Source organism: Pteropus medius, unplaced genomic scaffold, assembly GCF_902729225.1.
Source record: "Pteropus medius unplaced genomic scaffold, Ma_sr-lr_union100, whole genome shotgun sequence".
NCBI classification, from domain to species: Eukaryota; Metazoa; Chordata; class Mammalia; order Chiroptera; family Pteropodidae; genus Pteropus; species Pteropus medius.
This window is the reverse complement of record NW_024340692.1, coordinates 22,166,154-22,192,080: the sequence shown is the minus strand read 5'-3', so window position 1 is coordinate 22,192,080 and position 25,927 is coordinate 22,166,154. Positions and strand designations below refer to the sequence as shown.

Here is a 25,927-nt window from a genome sequence, read left to right as displayed (position 1 = left end):
CAAACAAACAGCAATAAAATATTTGTACATCAAATCTTGCTTTCTATATCTTTACTATACCACAAATGTACTACTTTAAAATTCTGCCAATTCAAGCCTGGAACTCTGTTTCTCAATACTTCTGGGTAATTATAGTTCAATCACATAATTGTGTCTTTTGTTCTCAACTTCTGCAGAGTCCTGTGAATTAGAGCTAGAAGTCTAAGTCTCTGCAACAACCAAGTCTCTGGTGATTTAAAAGCGGAAGTGAAGAAACTTGGTTGAATCTTTTTCTCATTGGTATCAACAGAAAGTCTACACTCAATGTCTGCCATTTTGGTCAATAAATGTATCTGAACTGATGATGGAAAGTTAATTCAATGTACAAATAAGGGTATCACATAATGCCAACCTCTTCAAAGTCTTCAACTTCATAATATTTTTATAGGCTGTAATGAGGTTATGATTCAACATCCAGTGCAGAATGTTGGCAAAATCAAACTTAAAGGGAGGTCCTGTATACATGTACATAATCTGTCTTGTCTCCCTTCCAAAAACCTTTTTGGTGCTCTGCAAGACATTTAGAGCTCTTCACATATCCATCGGAAAGAATTACAAATGCTTTAAATCCATCTTCATCTATGTCAACTTTTCTTCTATGGCATAGATGTATTACACAGGCAACAATAAGTTCCAGGGTCAAAGGACTAACTTCAAGACTAATACAACAGGACAGTAATGCAAGGATGATCTTTGACAGATAGTTAAGATAAGGCATTCTTCATCATTTTCTCAATCACTCTATTTTTCAGGTATTCTGAACATTGTGAGTCATGGCATGAGCCTCTAGTTTTAAACCTTTCTTAAACATTGTCTAGTGCTGGCAAATCTCAGGATTGGTTCCTAAATGACATTTGTTCCTTGGAGAGCAAGGTGCTAAATTTTTTATTTTTGTATAGTTGTTTAGCACAGGCTAGGATAGTGGATGTCTATCCTCTCCCTGGAGCATCTTTGAGAAGTAGATGGGGCAATCAGTCTTAACTGACAAAATTTTGAATGGTTCTCAGGATGTCCTGATGAGATATGTGGCTTATGTTGAGATATGTGGCTTCTTAGATTAAGAGAGAATTTTAGAAACATATTGTGTTTACCGTATTAACATTAATCAAAAGAAAGCTGCTGCACCTATATTAATTTCAAACAAAGCAGAATTTAGAGCAAGAAAAATTATCAGAGATAAGAGGGGCACTACCTGAGTCAATTCTCCAAGAAATGTAATAATCTTTAGTGTATATGTACTCACAACAGAGCATCAAAATACATAAGGCAAAAACTGATAGAAATCTAAGGAAAAATAGATGAACCTAGTATTATAGTTGGAGACTTCAAAACCTTTCTATCAGAAAGGGACACATTTAGCAGGCAGAAAAATCAGTAAGGATATAATTGAACTCAACAGCACCATCAACCAACCAGATATAATGGACATCTATAGAATGATCCATCAAACAACAGCAGAATACACATTATTTTCAAGCTCATGTGGAAAATTCATCAAGACAGATCACATTCTGGGCCATAAAACACACCTTAAAAATTTAAAAGAATAAAAATTATACAATGTATGCTCTCAGACTACACTAGAATTAACCAGAAATCAATAACAAAAAGATAGCTAGAAAATCTCAGTATACTAGAGAGTAACAACACACTTCTAAATGATGCATGGATCAAAGAAGAAATCTGTAGTCACATCTTTTATTTCTCAAGAGAAATGAAAAAATTTTAGTTTAATTGAAATAAAAATACAACTTACCAAAATCTATGAAATGCAGTGAAACAATGTTTAGAGGGAAATGTATAACACTGACTGAATACATGAGAAAAGAAGATAGATCTAAAATTGGTAATCTAAGCTTCCACCTTAGGAAACTAGAAAAAGAAGAGTACATTAAATCTAAAATAGGCAGAAGAAAAGAAATAAAAATTAGACCAATGTTGAGGAGCCATTTTGTTCTTTTCTTCTAGGAAGTTTATAGTTTCATCTCTTACATTTAAGTCTTTAATGCATTTTGAGTTAATTTGTGTAAATTGTGTAAAATAGGGGTCAAATTTCATTCTTCTGCATGTGATTATCCAGTGTTCTCAACACCATTTATGAAGATTCTTGGCTCTCTCATCAAATATCAGTTGACCATATATGCATGGGTTTATTTCTGGGCTTTTGATTCACTTCCACTGGTACATGTGTCTCTCTGTTTTTTTTGAAGTATTGATTATAATAGCCTTGCGGTATAGTTTGAAATCAGGAAGTGTGATGCCTCCAGCTTTGCTCTTTTTTCTCAGGATTGCTTTCAATTTTCAGGGTCTTTTTTGGTTCCATGTAATTTTTAGAATTGTTTTTTCTATTTCTGTGAAAAAATATCATTGTAATGTTGAATGTATAGATGGCTTTGGGTAGTATGGACACTTTACGATATTAATTCTACCAATTCAGAAACACAAGATATCTTTCTATTTGTCTGTATCATTTTGGATTTCTTTCACCAGAGTCTTATAGTTTTCAGTTTACAGATCTTTCACCCTCCTCAGATAAATTTATTCTTAAGCATTTTATTGTTTTTGATACTATTGTGATGGGACTGCTTTCTTTATTTACTTTTCAGATAGTTCATTATTAGTGTATAGAAATGCAACTAATTTCTGTATGTTCATTTTGTATTGTGCAACTATACTGAGTTTATTAATTAGTTTTAACATTTTTTTGATGGGTCTTAAGGTTTTCTATGTCTAAGATCATATTATCTGCAAACAAAGATAATTTTAATTCTTTCCTTTGATTTGGATGGCTTTTATTTCTGTTTCTTGCCTAATTGCTCTGGCTAGAGCTTCTAGTACTAAGTTGGATAAAAATTGCAAGAGTAGGCATCTTATCTTTTTTCTGATCTTAGAAGAAAAGCTTTTAACCTTTCATCATTGAATATAATGTCAGATGTGGGCTTGTCATATATGACCTTTGTTATGTGGAGGTATGTTCTTTCTATATCCAATTTGTTGAGTGTTTTTATCATGAAAAGATGTTTTATTTGTTAATTGTTTTTTCTGCATCAATTCAGATCATCATATGATTTTCATCCTTTCTCCTGTTAATGTGCTGTTGCTGTATAAAATGTATTGATTTGCATATGTCGAATAACCTTTGCATCCCAGGGAAAATCTCACTTGATCATGGTATATGATTCTTTTATTGTGTTGATGAATTTGAAGATTTTTGCATCTAGATTTATTAGGGATAGTGGCCTATAGTTTTCTTTTCTTGTATTGTCTTTATTGGCTTTTGTATCAGAATAATGTTCCTTTCAGAAAATGAGTTTGGGAAAACTCGGTTTTATAAGAGTTTGAGAAAGACTGCTGTTAATTCTTCTTTAAATGTTTTGTAAAATTCACCAGTGAAGCCATCTGGTCCTGGACTCTTTTTGTTGGGAGGTTTCTGATTATTGATTCAATCTCCTTACTCATTATTGGACTGTTCAGATTTTCTATTTATTATTCAATTTTGGTATATTGAATGTTTCTAGGAAATTATTCATTTTTTATAGGCTATCCAATTTGTTGGCACATAACTGTTCACAGTACTCTCTTAGGTCTTTTGTATTTCTGCGGTATCAGTTGTAATGTCTCCTCTAAAAGACATCTGATAAAGAACTGTTATCCAAATTATATAACTCTTAAAACTCAACAACAAGATAATGAACAACCCAACTTTAAATGGACAAAATATCTGAATAGACACTTTATCACAGATACAGATAGAAAGAAGCATATGAAGAGATGCTTCACACCATATGTCATCAGGTATTGCAAATTAAAACAAGATATCACTATACACTTATTAGAAAGGTGAAAATCCAAAACACTGATAACACTAAATACTGGAGAGGATGTGGAGTAACAGCAACTCTCATTCATTCTGGTGGAAATGAAAAATGGTACAGCCACTTTGGAAGACAGTTTGGTGGGTTCTTAAAAAACTAAACATTTTCTTACCCTACAATCCAGCAATCATGCTCCTTGGTATTTATTCAAAGGAGCTGAAAACTTACATCCATGCAAATCCCTGTACATGGATGTTTATAGACGCTTTATTCAGAATTGTTACAACTTGGAAGCAATCAACATGTCTTTCAGTAAATGAATGAATACGTAAACTGTGTGTATGCAGACAATGGAATCTTATTCAAAGCTAAAAAAGAAAAAAAGCCCTATCAAGCTATGAAAAGATAGGGAGAAACTAAATGCATAACACTAAGTGAAAGAAGCCAATCTGAAAAGGATACATATTGTACGAGTCCAACTATATGACATTCTAGAAAAGGCAAAACTATGGAGACAGTAAAAAGATCAGTGGTTCCCAGGGGTTAGTGTAAGAGAGGGATGAAAAGGCAGAGCACAGAGGAATTTTACAGCAGTGAAACTATTCTACGTGATGCTGTAATGGTAGATACGTGTCATTACATATTTGTTAAAACCCAAAGACTGTAGAACACCTAGAGTGAACCTTAATATAAACTGTGGACTTTGAGTGATACTGCTGTATTAATGTAGGTTCACTGATTACAACAAATGTATCACTCTGGTGGAAGGTATGGATAGTAGGCAAGGTTGTATATTTAGGAGGTGGGGGTAGGGGTTATATAGGAACTCTCTGTACTTTCCACTGAATTTTGCTGTGAACCTACAACTGCTCTAAAAAAGTCTATTAATTTTTTTAAATCCAATTTAAATACTTACTTCACCACGTACTAGTTGTACAACAGCAATAACTTCTCTAGGCCTCCATTTCCTCACTTGTAATATAGGGCAAGAGCATACATCTCAAAGTGTTGATGTAATAAAAAAAATTATAATTCAGGTAAAGTGCTTAATATAGAGCCTAGTATACAGTATGCACTTAAGGAGCGTTAACAGTTATTATTATTTCTTTTATATTACAGATGTGGAGATCTCATTGTTTTCAGAGTATGGTGCTTTTGCTGACCAAGAAAGAAGGTGTAAAATGTTTAGAATTTACCTGACACCCTTCCCCCCAATAGAACTCAACAGACCTATCTCACTGTTTTTGAGAACTGATATGTACCTTGAAAAATTCCTTACACATGAAATATTAATTTTTTTTTTTGGAAAGCTACTCTGCCTCAGGGCTTCAGGTGTTCCTTCTGTTTAGATCAATAGATATTTTTAAGACTTTAGTGGGTTTAAAACTGAGATTAATTTTTTAAAAGCATGATGATTTTTTACATTGCCTTAAACTTATTGGTCTGTTCTCTGCCTTGTGAACTATAATCTGGGGCAGGGAGTACAAAATTTGTATCACTTAAAAACTTCACAGTGAACAAGAATACTTTGGATTCCAAATTATTCTGATCACCTTCTAACTTCTACATTAGTTAATTCCTTTGAGGTGAAAAATTCGAATTAAAAAAAAGAAGAACATGAAGAGAAACTGAATAAAAAATCATGAGGAATTGGGAGAACTGAGCTAAAGGCATTAGTTGCCCAAGTGCTTTGATTTGTCTGGTGCAATTTGTTCTGTGTGTCACAAAAAAATGTGGCTTTTATTTCCAAACGACAAGTGTGATGGAGTGCTTTTGAAAAACAACTGCATCATCGATGGCAATTTATAATAGTCTCACTGACAACTCATAGTTATCAAATTTAAGATACTTCATATTAGGAAAAAAAGTAGCAAGCCTTTGAAAACATACATTTGGAAAAGGAGGTAGCGCTGAACTTGATGGAATGTCTGATATTACCCCAAGAGCCGACCTCTAGGAGTAGAGCTGATTAGAACTTGGCAGGATTAATTTTAGGGACTTATAAAATATGGTCTTTTTCTGGGAGATCCTAGCAAGCCTCAGGTAGTCTAGGATCCCTCTCCGGAGAGCAAGTGAAGCTTCCAATATTGAACCATTTTAGGAGATTTTCTCATGCACAGTCCTTGGCACATATTTGATTAAGGACTCAAAAAATATTGTGAATAGAAATATGATTTTATAATGATCGTCTTCCTAGCAAAAAATGCAGCACCTAAAGATATTACTATGGTTTAATGTGTAATGGTCACAGGAATAGCCTATATCACCAAGTATGAATAAATTTCTAAAAACTTCTTGCTATCTCTCACTAAACAGAGTTCTGTGCTGTTTTCTCTCCTCCTCCCCGTTTCTTGCTATAGTCTATCCTTGCTTTTAAGGTGGCCGCTGGCACACTTGGGAATTCCATTCTTAGTGGATACGTCTCATCATCAGAAAGACTGCTCGCCCTTTGGTCATCAGATAATAGAGTTGGCTGATTTCAGAAGCCATGGAAGCTTCAAGCTGATATCTCATCCACTGATTATGCATGATGTCGCATGCATATATATTTTTTTTATACCACAAGCATAAATTTTATAATTTAGGTACCACAAGAAAATAAACTTAATAATTTATCAATCAACCATCAATATTAGTGAATGCTTGCTATAACCAAGATCATATACTAAGCCCTCTAAAGGCTACAAAAATAAACAAGGCAAGGGTTAGTGACCTGATCAGATTTGTAACATAATAAGATCTTGTTAAACTGCCTATGTAACTATTTGGAGGTGGGACTGTAGCAGAGATATTTACTTCTCCCCAAATACCCCTGCCACATTTTCCAGCTCTAACAGAAAGGACCAAAGGCTGTTAAGTGGAAGTGATGTCAACTCTTGGCTAAAGCATTTAAATGCATCACTTCCACTTAACAGCCTCGAGCTCTCTCTTCCTCTACTGCGGCAAGCAACCTGAAGGTCATATGTTCCTGATGACATAACTACAAAACTAAAACTGCCTCGATCCTGGATTCATCACTTGGATGGGAGACCAGAAGAGATGCCGGACCCCAGAAGATTTTGTTATGTGCAAACCACTCTGATGTTAGAGTTGCTTATTGGTACAGTATTTCTTGGCCTATTTTGACTAATATAGGCTCTATAACTGAAGGGCTCTCTGGATATACACAATTCTATTTGTTTTCTGAATCAGAAGAAACCATTCTGTAGCCAGATTCTTGACCTCAGAGTCAGAAGTTGCTGCTTGAGGTATAATTGCTGTTGATTCCTAGATTTCTTCCACTTCCCATCTTCATCCTACTATATGATCTCAGGTAGTAACCTAACCTTTTTTCTCTTAAGGTTTATTAACTGGAAAAACAGAACAGAAGAAAACAAACCTAATAAAAAGATGAAAGGGTGTTTTGATGCAATGGATATGAAGCTGCTAGGTGCTTTGTTGCTGGGTGCCACAGGAATGCAGAATATTGTTTCTTTCTATTTGAAAGTTCTCAGTACTTCAGTGAGAAAACTAGTAATTCTTATGCCCTGCCGCTTGGTGAAAGGTCTGTTGGTAGAATGGGTTTGACATTAAAATTGCATTGGTTATGTAATTGAAAATTTCAAACAATATTCTTAGGAAAAAATATAATATTTTGATTTCTAGGTCTTATATTACAGCATGAAGGAATAAATTTCTTTAAAATGACTTACAAGAAAGATATTTTGTTCAGAAAAGATGATAAAACCAAATAATATGCTAAGTATTAAAGGCTCTTGGGGTTTGGACAGGTAGTTTGGGGCTACCTGTTGTATTTCAAAATTTATTTCTGGGCAAAGCTAATCTCCCTGGACCCACAGAAGCTCTCTTGTGAATAGCAGTTTGATGTAGGTCTGCCAGGCATCTTTCATTTGTTTCTTGCTATATACTCTCCATTATTTTCCACCCTACTTCCTTCCCAAAGGAAGCTAATCTGTTTGGATTACACAAACTGACTCCTTTGCTTTATGCTTTCCTCTTGGGTTTGTCCTCCCCAGTGGGGAGCCTTTCCAGGTGATCAGAGAGAAAAAAGAGGTCAGGTATTTAATCCTCATCCTCTCCCTACAGAGTTGCCTCAGGATGGCTGTGCCCCTCCATCCCAGATCGCTGCTCCCCTAAAGGTGGATGCTCAACAAAACTGTCTTTGTGGTTCTGGTAACCATTTTCTTTCCTTCAGACCAGCAGGGTGGTAACAGCTCTGTTGCTACTAATCCCAGGTTGGTGTATTATTCCGATGATTCCCTTAAACTCCACATAAATTGTCCCTTGATAAATAAACTCTCTTAATTACTTTAATTCAAATGTGTGATCTGTTTCCTATCGGACTTTCATTTAACACCCAGGACATTTCTATGCATCCCCCAAAAGTGTGATGCTCAACTTTCTGCTTCTCTTTCTTTTTAAATAATAGACAATGCCTTCTTGTCTATCATCACCAAGCCACATGCAGAGACCTAGGATAAGGGCCAAATATGGCATAAAAAGTGAGGTACCAATACATAGGATTGGTTTCTGGAAGGGAACAAGCATTAAGACTGGAGTGGAATTCAAAGATATGGTCAGTGTTCTGTTTGCTAATTAAAACAAAATGTTCACATTTCGGTAAGATCCAGTTTGATGCAGTACATAAAAATTTTCTTCCTCACTTTTTCCCCATAGCATTTTAGAGAGGCAATATAGAATTTTGGTTAAAGCATGAAGTTTAGAGTTGATCTTTTTAGTTAAATTCTGATTCTGACGCTTACAACTTGTATGACATTGGAGAAGTTATTTAACTTCTCTGTCTCAGGTTCCTCACCTGTTAAATGTAGCTAATGCTATTACTTTTAAGGATTTGTGAAGATTAAAGTAGTTGGTATATGGAAATACCCAGAATAGTGCCCAACCCATAGTGTGTTGTAAATGTTAACTATTAATATTTGAAACCAGAATAAATCTTAGAGTATTTAGACTAAGTCATTAGACAGGAGATAAAGGAGTAGAGACCAAATTGCTTGGTCAGTCACAGCAAAGATTAATTTTCAGGTTTGTTCACTGATTTATTAATGCAACGAATACATATCTCACCAGTACAATTGAGATAACAAAGTTGCATTAATTTTGCCAAGTCTATAAAAAAGGGTTAGAGCCAGAATGAATACTAAACAAACAAACAGCAATAACAACAAACATAACCACAAAACAAAGCCCTAGATCCCACCTGTTCATCTGTCTCTTCTCTCATCATGCTATCTATCTGTGGTGCTGCCTAGCTGTCAGAATGTCTGCCTTGAAATTTAATCAGTTTCCTGCCTAGCATCCTTTGGAAAATCCACTCACATCATATGGGTACAACATTTGATGCTTAGATCTTGTTTTTTGGCTGATACACAAAAATGAAAAAGAGCAAGAAATTCCCCCAGAGACTTCACAGCTGTGCATGTGAAAGAACACAAATCTCTCCAACTAAGATATAGGAGGAAAAAAAAAAAACCTCGAAGTAATTTATGCTCTAAGATTTCCCCTTGGATCTGCATTTTCTGAAAGTCTCAGATGGTATGTTTTGTGTATGTGCTAATTTCATCCTCCTTGGTCAAACCATCTACCTCTGGGAGTACAGCAGTCCTGCTGGTTGGGGAATTGTCTCTGTCACTGGGGAGGGCAACATTTCACTAAATCCTTATTTAACTGTGAAGACAGCTGTAAACCCTTTGAATTCATAAGTGAAATTAATCGCAGAATTCTGTAGGGTGGGTGTGGTGCTACCCAAAGATTCCCCAAGTGCAAAGCTAATCTTTGAGTTAAAAAGTAGCAAATCAGCATGCTCAGTTCAGGATGAATGGTGCGATTCCCTTGACTGCCAGGGAAAAGGGCTGGATAAGACTTAACCAAATAACAAAACAAAACAAAATTCATTTATTAACTAAGGCTGGGTCAACATAGGACATGACAAAGTATACAACTGAAACAATTTTACAGAGAATTTGTGTTTGAAACAATGCCTTGGAGGATAAAAAGGCTTAATTTTTTTTCTTATATTGTAAATCTACAGTCAATAATTTTAATAAAAAATTATTCAGCATTAGGGAAGGAAGTTGGGATATTTTTCATGGTCCTGGCTGGAAGTCAAAAGTCTTGGTGTGTGTTCCCAGTGCTAGAATTGCCTGTTGGTCAATTTTTGGGCCAATCACTACTTCTTCCAATGCCTCAGTATTTTTTTTTATCATTGTAAATAACATATCTGTGACCTGCTTCTAACATACACACATACACACATGCATATTTCTTTACATAGTGGGGAGTTTGAGATTACTAACATTCAATTTGAGTTATAAAAATGTAGTCTGGATTTAGGAACATAACTATTGAGACAGATGAAGAACACCATGCCATGCTATTATTGGGAAGAATATTTCAAATTTTGGGTGGGGAGAACACTATTTGGAGTGCAAACCACTTTCCCCATATGCTCAGTAATGACAACAGTGGAAAATAGAGCTTTAAGTTAACCTTTTGATGAGCAGATCTGCATTACTTTAGTGCATGTCATAAATTGTCTTGAAAAATAAAATATCCTCCTGCATTGCTTTACAAAATAAAGCTTGCTCTATTTTGCTAAATGGTTTGTAAAGGAGTCACCAGATATTGTCACCTGAACTCCTGATATTACATTTAATATCAACACACACACACACACACACACACACACACACACACACACACATACACACACACACAGCTTACTTTAAATGTGGAAATGTGAAGATCCTCATGTTACAAATAGTATAAACCTCTGCCTTTTCACTGAAGTGGGGACCAGTTATCTTTACCCATTTTGCTCTTCCTTTGCATTCAATACTTACAGGTGGACTCAAGGTTCTCAAATCCATAGCAATTGTTAAGGTCAGATATCCCCCTCCTCCAACCTCTAACCCCTTCCCACTCCCCACCTGTCTTTTAAGGGATAAGATACTAAATGTTGGAAAATCGAACTCTCCCTGTCTCATAATCATCACCTCAAAGGTCAAATGAAGATTTCTCTTGTGATAGATTTGCATTTTACAAATAAGGTTAATTTATATCTTTGGTTCATCCTAAATTGGGTTAAAGGGTCTTTCAAATATACTTACGGGTGTCCTACAGACTAGTCAGATTGCACACACTTGGTTAAGATATTTGAGAACCTATCTCAAGTTCCAGGAATTAGCTATTCCTGAAAAACTGAGCTTCTTTTTTAGGAGATTGTTCTGAATCAGCCTTCAGATTGGATTTTTCATGTTAGTATCAAAGAACTAAAAAAAGAAAATTGTTCTAGGAGGAACTACTTGGACAAAAAACTAACACATTGAGTATCTTTTACGTACTCCTAAAGATTTTCAACACTAGCTGGCTTCCACTGGCTTTGCGTGTGTTTTTAACTAAAGAAATGGAGATTGAGGCCAGCAAAATTCTCTTCAGATATAAAATTGTCTAGTGCCCAGTTAATCTGAGGGGTGTATGATGGAACTTTTTCAGTTATTACTTTCTCTTTTATTCTATTCTTTCTTGCCTCTTGATCTTGAACGCTAGTTGGTCTAGTCAGAGTTCTTCATGGAACTCACTGTGATGAACAAACCAAAAAACGAAATAAAAAATTGTTTCATCATTTCCATGTAGTAAGAAATCTGGCTGAGGTTTGTAATTAATGCATAATTCACCTGTGTGGAAGACAGAATAGTGGCTCCCCAAAATATCCACATCCTAATCCTCAGAACCTGTTGCGAATGTTAACTGATATGGAAAAAGGGACTTTGCAAATGTGATTAAATTGAGAATACTGAGATGGGGAGATTATTTTGGATTACGCTGGGGGCCCTACATGGTATATCGTAAGTATCTTTATAAGAGGTAGTCAAAGGGACACTTGACCAAAGAAGAGAAGGTGATGTGATGATGGAAGTAGGCTTTGAAGATGGAAGAAAGGGACACCAGCTAAACACGGGTTGCTACTCGCAGCTGAAAAAAATGGGAAACAGGCTCTCCACTCAGAGCCTTTATAAGGAACCAATTTTGCCAATACTTAACTTTAGCTTGGTGAAATTAACGTTGGACTTTTCACCTCTAGGACTGTAAGAATGAATTTGTATTGTTTTAAGCCATTGTTTGTGGTAATTTGTTACAGCAACAATAGGAAACAAATATATCTGGCATTAAGCATTTGGATTTGCATCTATACAAATAATTTTGAAAACTTATTTTGAATTCTTATCAACACTGATTGTATCCAAGGACACATCATTACAAAAAGTTAAATGGATATTTGGCTGTGGAGTTCCAAATCTTGCCTTTAGTATGAATCATGATGTGATATAATCATAGCTACCTAATTCAGAAATTCAATTATGGGTATTTTAGGAATTATAGTAATAGAGTGTAATGACTTTGAGATTCTTTTTAGAAGCTGTATCTATATCACATATTAAAAAGTAAAAGATGAAAATTTCTAATTCTTAGATTTTAATCTTATTTAATGCAAGAAACAAACTAGTAGTGGATGTCAAGCATCTTATTTTTATCTTTTATGGCAAAATGCTCAATGTACTAAAAATAATAGTATGTAGAGGGTCAAGTAATCAGTTCTGGGACTGCTTTTTCCAGTGAGATGATCTGAAAAAAAATTCAGCTGGTAAATTTCATTGAGCAACTTAGAAAATTACAAACAATTCAGCAGGCCCTCACATATCTGAGTTTCTATCTAACTCTGCCTGAGATCTTGTCTGTAAAATATGATAAGAAGCTACTTATTGTCCCATGTAATAGAGATCTCAAGACTCACCTCTGAGAACTTGAACTCAATGTTTATCTATGTGTTATAGACTCCATGAAGCAACCTCTTATTAGATAGAGGCCAAAACTCCCATTCCCTATCGCATTTCCTTTTTGCCTCTTCAAAATCCTCAGCAAGTCTAGAAAAGCTGCATTAACTCTTTACTAAACATAGAATAATAGCTATTCACAGCACCTTTCTCCTTCTCATGGCCATCACCATTGCCATCCTCATCACTATCATTTCCATCACTAGTATTTGTAGCGCGCTTAGTTCACAAAAAACTTTTATTTGTAGCACCTCTTCAGAATGAGAATTACTGACCTTTGAAATTGGATGGAAAGCTGGGGCACTTCATCTTGCAAAGATTTTGTGGAGGAATCTGGGTAGCAATACTATCCTCCTTGTGCATCTCCTAACAATGTATGTTACATGAGGTGAGCTTGCTAAATGTTTCAGAACTAACATTTGTAAATAAGGAAACAAATTTCAGAGAAATTCTGTTTTCCCAGTATCAGAAAGGCAGAAAGGGGATTGCAGGCACTAGAACTTCAAGTTTTTCCATTAAACAAAAGACCAAAAAAACAAACAAAAAAAGGCTCCATGGTATCATAGTTGAATAAAAGTTAGGAAGAGGCTCAAAAGGCAATGATTCATCAAAAAAATACAAATTCATTGGCCTTATATCACCACATGTAAAGAACAGAGAAAAAAAAGAAATGAAACTTCATGATGTACCAGCTTTAAAAAAAAATCAACATCATAATATTGTCACTGGATGTTGACTATTTGTTGTAGAAAAAGAAGGAGTTTAGCAATGTTGCTGTAGGTCCTTTGTACTTTTTTCCCCATTATTTTTCTCAGTTGGAAACAGGAGTAAGACTTCCTTTCCTTTGTCAAACTGAAGGCAGTTTTCCCCTTCTAGACTTCTGTTTTCCTCACCAGCGGTTAATACACAGCTAACCCATCATAGATGGGTTATACATATATAAATTACATATATAAATTAACATATATAAATTAACACAATTGCTTCTATTTGCAAAGGGAAACCCTATTGTCAGTAAAACATGGCAAGTGCTCTTTTAAAAGTCCCCAATCGCTCACAGTAAATGTGTTTAAATTGCTGGGGACCAACAAGGTATCTTGCTTTCTCTTGTAGACTCAATTCTACATCCAAGGAACACTTAGGTCATTGGGAAGACAATAAGTGGTTAGAAAAACAGGATGAAATTTGCGGCATTACACTGAATGTTCCCTAAATCAGACTGATTTAGCTTAATGAGGTTCCATAATTCCAGGTGAAAGAAAGCTATCTCAACAACCCAATGATAGAGAAATTATGTTTGGTTTTTAAGATGAGAAAACAGAAATAGGCTAAGAAACTTATGAAACAGTATGACACTGAAGTTCAGAGTCAGGGCTTGAGTTTCACTGCCTTGAGCTCCAATTCTGACACAAATCATTAACTAGCTGTGTGACTGGGAAGAAAGTTGACTCTGATTCTTAGTTTCTTTTCTGGTAAGACGGGCATGGGATTTGGGACTAGAACCTACTGCATTTGGTTGTTTTGAGGGTTTATGTCAGATTATAAATAATCAATTATCATTAAAGTGACTGTAAATTTCAGAGATGGGGTTTAAAGCTCAAGTCCTTCTCATTGCACCATGTCACTCTTTGGATGATATTCACAAAAGCCAGACTTTCTCACAGTGAGATGTCTAGGGCGAGAACTTTAAAATGATCTTTCTGGTCAATTTAAATCTGCTGTGGAACAAGTTGCCTACCTACAGGTGGAGCACCTATTATGTCTTAAATTGAATGCTGTCAATGGCTGCAAGAACATGGGATGGAAACCATGAGTCCCACATAATTTCATGTTCCAGGATAAAGGATGAATGCCAGGAGATACAAATGGTGTTGCACAAGAGGGAATCTACCTGTCTGTTTAGAAATCAACTTTGAAAAAGATCAGCTAAGAGTAATTCTGCTACATGCACACACTTATTGAGTCCATCCTGTGTCCTGTGTAGAAAACACCATGCAGTAAGGAATAGAAAGATTTCCTTAAAGATGAAATCCACATTATTCTACAGTTCATTTTGGCAGAAGAGCCAGTGATACCAGTCTAAATCTTGTCACTCTGTGCCATGAAGCTGACAACAGCTCTAAAAATGAGAAAAATGGTGATTAGTAACAGAGAATAGAGGAAGGTGGAGGAAAATTGATAAGACTTCTTGGAAAAAAAATATTGTGCCCCTACAATCTACTAGGCACTATAAGAGTTGGTTTTTAAGTTGGCTTCTGAAGGAAAGACAAAATTCAATAGTTAGATACAAAAAGAATCAAATGAGAGAGAGAGAGAGAGAAAGAGAGAGAGAGAGAGAGAGAGATGCCTGAGGTGCTGAGAACAGTTATGATTTATATGGCACATGGTTAATTATCATCTTGGGTAAATCCACTTTTTCACATGAACTTTCAATTACAGTCAATTGCAAGGTTTGCCTTCTTGCCATGATACTCTAAAATTTCATTCTAAATAATGTTCAAATTGTTTTTACATTTCTTGTTTTAACATGCTTTTAATATTTTTGAAACCAGAAAAAGTTATTTCTAATACCATATAATACCAAAATTAATTTTAAAGCCAGGAAATTGTTTCTATAAATATGGTTTTAAAATCATCACACAGCTCTGAAAAGTTGTAAGAAATATTGCCTGGATCTAGTTTTTAAAATACTGTCCAAAACAATTTCCTTTTTTAGCTGGGCTCCTTTACTGAATCATATTAATTTATAAGTGAGTTTTTAAACCTGTCTCCAATGACTAAGAAATATCTCTCAACTGGTTTTTAAAAATAGGAAATTCAATTGTGATTGTCAACATACCTGACTTTATTTATTGGTTAAGTTACGCTTAATTAGGTAGGTATTACTTGTCCAGTTTTAAAAATGTGAAAACTAAGAAACACAGAAGTTAATACATTTTACGAGGCCAATATTACTTTGATACCAAAACCTGGTAAAGATAATGCAAAAAAAGAAAACTACAGACCAATATCTCTCATGAACACAGATGCAAAAATCCTAAAAAAGATACTAGCGAACCGAATACAGCAACATATTAAAAAGATTATACACCATGATCAAGTGGGCTTCATCCCAGAGGCACAGGGATGGTTCAATATACACAAATCGATTAATGTGATACAAACATAAACAAATTAAAAAATAAGAATCATATGATCATATCAATAGATGCAGAAGAAGCCTTCAACAAGATACAGCATCTATTTATGATCAAAACACTTAACAAAATCGGTATAGAAAGAAAGTACCCTAACATAATAGAAGCCATATATGACAAACCCTCAGCCAACATTATACTTAATGGTGAAAAACTAAAACTTTCCCTCTAAGATCAGGAACAAGGCAAGGCTGTCCACTATCACCACTCTTATTCAATATAATACGAGAGGTCTTAGTGAGTACAATCAGACAAGAGAAAGATATAAAAGGCATCCAAATCGGAAACAAACTCACTATTTGCAGATGACATGATTCTCTATATAGAAAACACTATAGACTCCACAAGAACACTACTAGAAATACAGCAAAGTCTCTGGATACAACATCGACATTCAAAAATCTATAGCTTTCCTATACTCTAATAATGACGTGTCAGAAAAAGTAGAAAAAATAATTCCTTTTGCAATTGCAGCAAAAAGAATAAAATACCAAGGAATAAATTTAACGAAACAAGTAAAGGACCTATATAATGAAAACTTTAAGACTCTTTTAAAACAAATTGAAGAAGATACAAAGAAATGGAAAGATATTCCATGTTCTTGAATTGGAAGAATCAACATAGTTAAAATGACCATATTACCTTAAACATTATACAGGTTTAATGCAATCCCCTCAAAATCTCATCGGTATTTTTTAAAGAAATAGAACAAAAAATCATCAGATTTGTATGGAAGCACAAAAGATCCCAAATTTCCAAAGCCATCCTGAGAAAGAAGAATGAGGCTGGAGGCATCATTCTGCCTGACTTCCAATTATACTACAAAGCGACAGTAATCAAAACGGCATGGTATTGGTAGCAAAACAGATACACGGACCAGTGGAACAGAATTGAGAGTCCAGAAGTAAACTCATACTTATATGGGCAAATAATTTTCAACAAAGAAGCCCAAACCATACAGTGGAGAAAGGAAAGCCTCTTCAATAAATGGTGCTGGGAAAACTGGAAAGCCACCTGCAAAAGAATGAAACTAGACTGTTGTCTACCACGACACACCAAAATTAACTCATAATGGATTAAGGACCTGAATATAAGACCTGAAACAATAAAATACATAGAAGAAAACATAAGAACTAAACTCAAGGACCTTGGTCTTAAAGAGGATTTTATGAATTGGACCTCAAAAGCAAAAGAAGCAAAAGCTAAAATAAATGAATGGGACTACATCAAACTAAAAAGCTTCTGCTCAGAAAAAGAAATCGTCAACACGGTAAAGAGAGAACCATGCTAATGGGAAAATATATTTGCAAGCAACACCTCCGATATCCAAGGGCCTAATATCCAAAATATACGAAGAACTCATACAACTCAATAACAACCGAAAAACAAATGATCCAATCAAAAACTGGGCAGAGGACCTGAACAGATACTTCTCCCTAGAGGACATACAAATGGCCAACAACTATATGAAAAGATGCTCGACATTGCTAGCTATTAGGGAAATACAAATCAAAACCATAATGAGATACCATCTCACACCTGGTAGAATAGCTATAATCAGCAGGACAAGTAATAACAAATGTTGGAGAGGATGAAGAGAAAAAGGAACCCTCATACACTGCTGGTGGAACTGCAAGTTGGTAGAGCCACTGTAGAAAACAGTATAGAGGTTCATCAAAACACTAACAATTGATCTATCATATGATCCAGCAATCCTTCTATTGAGTATTTGCCCCAAAGACTTGAAAACCTATATCCAAAAAGATATTTGTACACCGATGTTCACAGCAGCATTATTCACAGTGGCCAGGACATGGAAGCAACCGAAGTGCCCTACTATAGATGATTGGTTAAAGAAGCTGTGGTAGATATATACAAAGGAATATTACTCAGCATAAGAAGAGATGAAATACTGCCATTTGCGACAACATGGATGGACCTTGAGATAATCATGCTAAGTGAAATAAGCCAGACAGAAAAAGTTGAAAATCGCATGATATCACTTATATGTGGGATATAAACCTAAAAGCAACAAATGAGCAGGACAAACAAACAAAGACTCATGGACACAGACTATAGGCTAGTGATTATCAGAGGACTATACACTAGTGGTTACTAGTGGGTTAGAGAAGGACGGGGGAGGTAGACGAGGGGAAGGAGGTCAAATATAGGGTATAGGGGGAGGGTGAAGTGGATAAAAGGGATCAAATATATAATAGCTGAAGGAAACTGGACTTTGGGTGGTAAACACACAAGAGAATATACAGATGTCAAATTACAATGTACACCTGAAAATTATATAATTGCATTAGCCAATGTTACCCCGATAAACATAATTAAAAATTAAAAATAAATAAATAAATTAAAATTAAAATTAAAAAAAAAAAAGAAGTTAAACGACTTTTCAAATCAGTTTAAAACTGTGGATAAGAGCTTTGAGTTTGACTGCCCTGAGACCCATTATAACCTGGCTTCATCATAAACTAGCTAAATGACCTTGGCAAAGTAACTGAATCTCTGTCTCTCTAAATGGTTAACCATTTAGGCACACAGCCTATACATGTGAATATTTGTTAAATCAAGATGGAGGAATATAGTAACTAAATTCATCTTTCTCTTCAACAAACCTTTATTAAGAACTAACCATGAGTTAGGTATTATACTAGGCAGTGGTAACACGAAGATGAAAAAGATAGATATCTTTAGAAACTTTAAAAAAGTTTTTACAAATATTAATACCAAGCCAGCAAAAACAATAAGTAGTGGATCAACTTGGTCTCTAACATCAAAATAAATCTGGACCCCACAGTGCTCAAATTTCCCCTGTACTCCTTTATTAGCTATTTGGTTTGTTAAGTACTTCAATACTCTGCCAAAACTACCATTTCTGAATACATATTTGATGCTCAAATAGAAAACTACAAAAGGCTCTGAAATGTGTTTATTCCAACTCACCATCATTTTATGGGACATTCTTAAGGAGCTTGAGGGGAGCCAGTACTCCTCAGTACTGGCTTTAGCTACATGGTTTTGGGTAAGTTCCTCAAACAGTCTATGCCTCAGTTCTCTCATCTGTAAAATAAGGATAATAGATGGACTCAAATTAAAGAGTTGTTGTGAGGTAACAAAGGATTTAAGATGTAAAGCATTTAGCTCATAAATAAATTTAAAAGCCCAATAAACACTAGCTTTTTATTATTGTATTTTAAAATTTTCATTATCCTCATATCACATCTATAGGCAGAATTGTCAAATTCAGAAATTTCAAAAAAAACCCTACCTATTTGCCTTCAACTTACTTAATTAGTTGGTTTGTTCCCAATAATTTTTGTTTGTTTGTTTTACCATTTTGCTCTCTCGTCTCCTACCTTCCCAGGGAAAATCGGGTCATTTTTTTTCCCTTTGATTCTTGGAGGGGAGAGGTCAAACAGAGTGGTCTGGAATAGACTTACCTTGGGGAACTAGCTCCTGGACTGGGTCTGTCACACAGATTAAAGAATTCATCTGCAAACCGTTGCAACTTTTCAGTTACATTGCAATGAAGTCACGCAAAAAGAACACAAGCTCATGCTGCTATAAATACATGCTTTAACAGTTTTTTTAAAGTATATTTTATTATTTGCAAAAGCAATAAATTTTAATGTGTTTCATAGTTGAAAAGTATTAGCATGTCTATGTCTATATGTATTGTTTCATATTATAAATATGAACTTTACATTCTCCTCTATGCTCCCCTGCACTTACTTTATACATATCTTCGTCAGAGGAGACAATCTCCTGCTTCAGACTATTAGGTCCCTATGGGCAGATGTATCAAAGTCCAGTCAGGAGACAGAAACCATTCCAATTATTTTTACAGACAAAATGTAATATTATTAACTGTTGACTATGTGTAAAGATGTTAATAACTGAAAAGGTGGAAAGAGGATTCTAAGGTATCGTAGCTGTAGCAACTGTAGGAAGCAGCTACCACCTCTCGGGTAGAGGGTACAAAGAGAAGTTGGAATTATTAACACTGACGTGATCCCCATGGAGCTAAACCTCGAAACGTCAGGGGGCACCTGCTAACTGGTGCTGATGGTTGTGAGGTGAGGCTCAGCGATAAGACTGGTTCTCGTGTTAGAAAAACTTCTAACAGGATTCAGCTGCTGATACAAGAACGTGCTTCAGAGAGAAGTTTTGTCTGCATACATAATGCTTTCAGGAATCACTAGTAGAAAGGAAGCTGCAGAGGGAACAAATAGGAAGGAGTATTTCCCTTCTTGTTTTTCTACTCTTGCTAACTCCCACTAGAGCCCCATATTACCACGACCCAATACATAGCCAGCAGGCAAAACAGAAATGTGGTTTGCAAAGTTTCAGCACCAGCATCTCAGAGTCAGGTAGGAAAGGGCAGGTTTAGAGACAACAGCTTAATAATTGGTACAGTAGGAAACATGTCTTATTGTCAGCACCTGGCACAGTTCCTGCACGACAGTATTGACTAAATGCTTGTGGAATGGATATGTGTGTACAGTTAGATTTTTAAAATGTGATTTTAATAGCTAACATCTTAGACCTCTTATAAAAAGCGCTATATTCATTTAGGAAAATAACTTGATACACCACTTTCATTGTAGAAGGTGAGGTCCCAATGTTAAAGTCTGGAAAGAGTAAGAGAAACAGAGAAATAAAATGTCTTTCATAAGGAGTTAGTGGGAATTGGACTGAAGTAAGGTGAGGGGCAAACACCTGGAGAAACAGGGGAAAGCACACAGTCAAAGAGAGGCAAAGCCAAACAAACTGTGAGGAGACTGCAGAGGATGGCGAAAGGTAACCAGTGAGTGATTCCTGATTGAGAGATGAGAGAAAGGCTCTTAGAAATAGAAATGATACATATTAAATTTAAGTTTATGACCGTGACTCTAAAGTAAAGTAAAATCAAATCTTCATGCATTGGCATTTGCTATTCATGCCGGTTTACATCTGGAGTATTTACAAATAAAGGAGCAGTATGCTTTGGATAGTGAGATGATCCACAAACTGAAGCAGCTCTGTGGGAGCTGGAGTTATAAGTGAGAGATAACCGGGAGCAATGAAACCTTTATACCTTCTTTGCCACTGATTAAAATTCCCACAGCATACAGTGAGGCTACAGAAAATTTCAGGAACTTTCAAACATCAGAAGGGAGCCTAGTTTGTATCATGGTAACAACTGTTTTGTTAGAGTGTACACTATTTAATGCCTCAGCCCTGAAGAACAAAATATTTCATAAATATTTGGCCACATTCCTAATCAGTATGAGTTCATTGTGATGATGCATTGTTCGAACATCCAGGTGAGCCCCATCCTCCAAGTTTTAGATTGGAGCCTGGGTACATATAAACTCAGAATGCCTATCTCCTCTGTATAAAATAGTAGATGTAAAAATCCCTCAATATAATGAGCAAAGCATCACATAAAAGTGTGGTATGCGAACATAACTGCACCATGTTAAGGAAGGAAGTGAACAGCTCCTTAAATCCACTGGTTAAAATATTTTTGTGATAAAGTACAGCATAAGGAATATAGTCAACATTGTAATAACTATGTATGGTGTCAAATGGGTATTAGATTTATTGGGGTGATCACTTCGTAAGTTATATAAATGTCTAATCACCATGTTGTATACCTGAAACTAATATAATATTGTATGCCAACTATAATTGGAAAAATAAAAAAAAATTTTAAAAATGCTTTTGTGGTGGGCTTGGCTTATGATGTAAAGGTGGGAATGGAATGGAGGGTGAACTGACTTCCAGGTCTAATGGTCACTAATTTGCTTTTCAAGTAGCTCCCTGCTTCACTTGCTTTATTAACGAAATAAGAAAGTTGCTTTCCGATGCAATTTTTATATGCCTTTTTAAGTCTCATGATCTGTGGCCATTTTTAGATGGCCTATATGTGACTTATGATAGGGTATGCTCCAATTCTGGAGGCATATAGAATGAGGCTTTCTGTCTGTATCCTTTTTTAGTAGTGACAAAAATTTTACTTTAGGAAAACATAGCTCTTTCTCCTTTTCAGTCATCTTAATAGAAGTGTCCTCAAAAATAACATTAGAGAATGTGCGTGACACAAAACCAGGGTAATACTTCTATTATGTTTGAAAGTTTCAAGTTTTGAACATATCCTAAGGAGACTGTCTAGTTCTTCCAGTCATTTGCCTACATATGTGATAGTTTCCATTAGGTCATCTTTCATTTCTCAAGAGATTACAAAGGACATAATAATATGGATTTTTTTCTATGTGTCCTTTGTGTATTAATATATAGTACTCGAAGATTACTGAGAAGGGGATGGGTAAATTTAACAGGCACCAGTGAGCTTCTGAGAGAAAGAGGATAGAGATCTTACTGCCTTTTCTATGATGTTCAAAGTTATTGGGTATCTCTGATAGACTGAGATGGCTGTAGGTAAAATAAACTGACAAAAAGGAATCTTTTTTATCATAGAACTACTCAAAGTGTGTTCTGGGGTCCAGCCAGCATCAACTGGGAGGTGGTTACAAACACAGGATCTCAGGCTTCACTTCACACCTGCTGAATCAGACTGTTTGGGGGTAGGGCCCAGCATGCTGTACTTTAAAAACCTCTCCAAGTGATTCACGTGCACCTAGAGTTTGAGAAGCGATGTTAGCAGACTGATTAACTTTTAATTTTCCTTTGTAAGTTGAGAATAACCAGGCCTGATACAGCCTTAGGTCTCCTGGCAGGGAAGAAGAGATTTTCTAGCAGTAACTGGGATCAGTGTTCAAACTTTTTGTATATTAAATAAATAGAAACTCATTGTGTTCTACAAGCTGGTAAAGCAGGATATATCTGATTGTATTTTGATTCTCTGGTTCTCTTGGGTTAAAAATTCAATCTTATAATTTCAGCAATTTTAGTTCTCTAGTGCGACTTTTAAAAAAACTCAGGTCTCAATGATCTGTGGCCATTTTTAGAGGTTATCAGGTTTCTAGCATAAAGGTTGAGACATATTCAACCTTCTGAAAACACGCATATTCTCGGTAGTATAGACTTTTGCATTTTTTTTAAATCAACTATTTCAGTGTAGACAGGGAAGACAGAATACAGGTTTACTCAAACTAGTATAAGCAGCATCTGAAACTTTCCTCTCAAAAATGTTGTCACTACACAAAAAGGATTTGCCAACTAGGAAAAAGAGAAATTATATTATTTTTGAAAACTGTATATTATTTTTCATTTGAAAGGAAGTGCCTGAGCCTGTAAAATATATTTGCTTCATGTTCATTATCTGCCTAGTTTCAAAAAGGGTTTGAGGCTACTACAAAAATTCATAAAATGCAAAATATGAAAAGAGAGAAAGTTAGTTGAAAATGTAATAAAAAAATGTGAGATTTATTCTTTAGCAAGCCAGCTTTGTAATTTTAACTCTCACATTTTCCCATTCCAGTTTTATCGGACAGTGATTCTTAGAAAATTCCCCGAGTCAAAGCTTAAAGTGACAGCCTCCTTTTTCTTCCTACTAGAAGGGTCTGTTGCAATGGGGTTCCTATCAAAGGCACAACGGGAGGACAGCAAGGTGTGTGCGGTTCCATCTTTCTTTGCCACTCTTTGCTTTTAATAAATATTTAAATCAGTCAGTTCTTCATCCTTTCTCTCACTTAAGATACTACATTTTAAAATAATAACTTATATTTTATTGAAATGTCAGTTGTACTGGCTGGATAGATTTTTGAGTAATCCTTTCCCTGGTTATAAAAGTAAAACATGATTGTTGTATGGAGACAATCTAAAACAACCTAGAACATATGGAAATCAAGAAAACAAAATGACTTAATGATTTCACCAATCTTAAGGCATCACTGTTAATATCTTGTGTAGTCTCTTCTGGTACATTTTCAATATACACTATGGGGTTGAGATTATTTCCTCAATAATAAACATTTCCTATATGAGAAAATTTTATAAGCATTATTTTTGTAATGACTGCATGACATTCCATAGTATACAAATAGCATCATTTATTTAAACATTTCCCTATGCGGATATAAGTTAGTCCCTATAAAATAAATTGCAACAAAATTAATGTCACAAACTGTCATCCGGGATGAATTCTTAGACAGATTGAAGCTTTATCTTCTTAGGCAACAAATGAGGCCTCCAGTTAGTAATACATGCCCTGTCCTCTCTAGCTAAAGAACATTTTTAAAAGAAGAGGAATATCGTTTTTAAGGCACGATTACTTTGGGTAAGTAGTGTTATAGATTTAATCACATACATGAAAAAGGATTCATCTAGTTTGCTGAGAGAAAAACCAAAGCAATATTAGGTTAAAAAATTATAATTAACATTTTTTTTGCTTTGTCAGTATTAGATGTATACATCTGCCTTTCTCTCTCTCTCCTCCCCCTTCTTTCCTTCCATCCTAACTTCCTAACTTCTTTTCTTCCCTCCTCTCTCCTCCTGTCCTCGCATATTCTCTCACCTGAGTGTTTCAATGTTGTGCATCCTTTCTGGAATGCACCTATTTCCGCTGGGCCTGGACCACAGCTCTCCAGTTCCTTTCTTCCTAAGTATCCACCCAGAGTAACAGTAAAAACACACTGTCCGTGAAGGTGCTGACAGGACTAGAAGGGGCTCAGATGGGAAAGCATATCTGAATGCATTTTTAAAATGATGCTGTAATAATGAGACCTGTGACTTACAAGCAAAGCCTGTGTGTCTTGGGCGCACAAAAGACCTGTTCCTTGGGGCAGAAAAGAACTATTTGGATCAAACTAAACAAAATCAAAATATCTTCTTAGCAATATTCTTTTAAAAATATTTCCATGAGTTACTAAGTTAGCTTTTTAAATTTTTTTTGATAATTTTATAAAATCTTTTTTTATTATGGCATTCTCAGTTTAAAGAAATGTTAGTATTATAATACAACTATAGTTTTCAGATGCTTTATTTTCTGCTTAATGATATATGTGCATATCATGTGACTGTGTGTAGATCATATGAATATATTATGGCTTTAAACTCAGAATTTGAATTTCATGGACCATGCTAAAATTCAATAAAATGACATTTGGATGCAAAGGGAAAAGAGCAACATGTGGCTTGAATTTTCCTTAAAATACACAGGGGATAGTTAAGGGGGAAAAGTGCTTGGGACAGAGTACATCTGGAATTTTGCCAAACTCATACCATTTAAACAATGGTTTAAGACTGAATTCAAATTCCAAGCAGATCTCTTCAATCTCCCCTAAAGGGTATAAGGTAATGTTTCAGCTTTGAAAGATAAAGTTAATGAAAATACTTTCAATGAGCAAAACCGGAATATCAGACCTCAAGAAACTCTTTTGCCTTCTGGATTTTGAGAACTTCCCATCTCCACTTGGATCCCCACTCTGCCTTTTCACCTACAAAGAGATTATCACTAGCTTCTGAAATCATTTCTTTAATTTCCCATTTTCAATACCAACTCTACCCTGCCCCGCTCCACCCCCATGCAGAATCACACACACACACAGTCTAATGAATACCAACATCACTTCAAACCTCTGCTACGTCATCCGAGTCTGAACATGCTCCCAAACTATCCTTTGTGCCCATTTCATAATTAGGTACAGTGAAGAATGAATATTCTTATCCACTGGAGAAACCAAATCCCATAATTTACAAGGATTTCTGTATAATTTTGTGCATATCAGAAATGACAATTTTCTCAGTGAATGAAATTTAAGGGGGATTTAGCAGCTTTGGTGATCATTGTTTCTTCTCTCAAGGCATTCTGTTTCCATACTCTTCTGGAGTACGTCTGTACTAGTGCCAAGCAGGCAAATGTCACCTTTGAGTCCCAGGAGAGGTGTTGATCAGCCTTCCAAACCTGTAATGCAAAATTGCTTAGAGTTCAGCAGTGCCACTTCCAGCTAACTGGCTCTGATTCCAATGGATGCAACCAGCCCTCCTCCCTGGCTGGACTAATGCCAGTCTACTTAAGGAGATAATTGACCACAAGCCAGCCTGACTGACAGGCTTCCTAAGTGCC

The 25,927-nt window shown here is 35.5% G+C and overlaps 1 pseudogene; it reads right to left on the bottom strand.

Annotated features, from left to right (window-relative positions):
- Positions 1-201: 201 nt before the first annotated feature.
- LOC120604941 (replication factor C subunit 5-like) lies at positions 202-6,383 on the bottom strand (annotated as a pseudogene).
- Between the last annotated feature and the right edge of the window lie 19,544 nt (positions 6,384-25,927).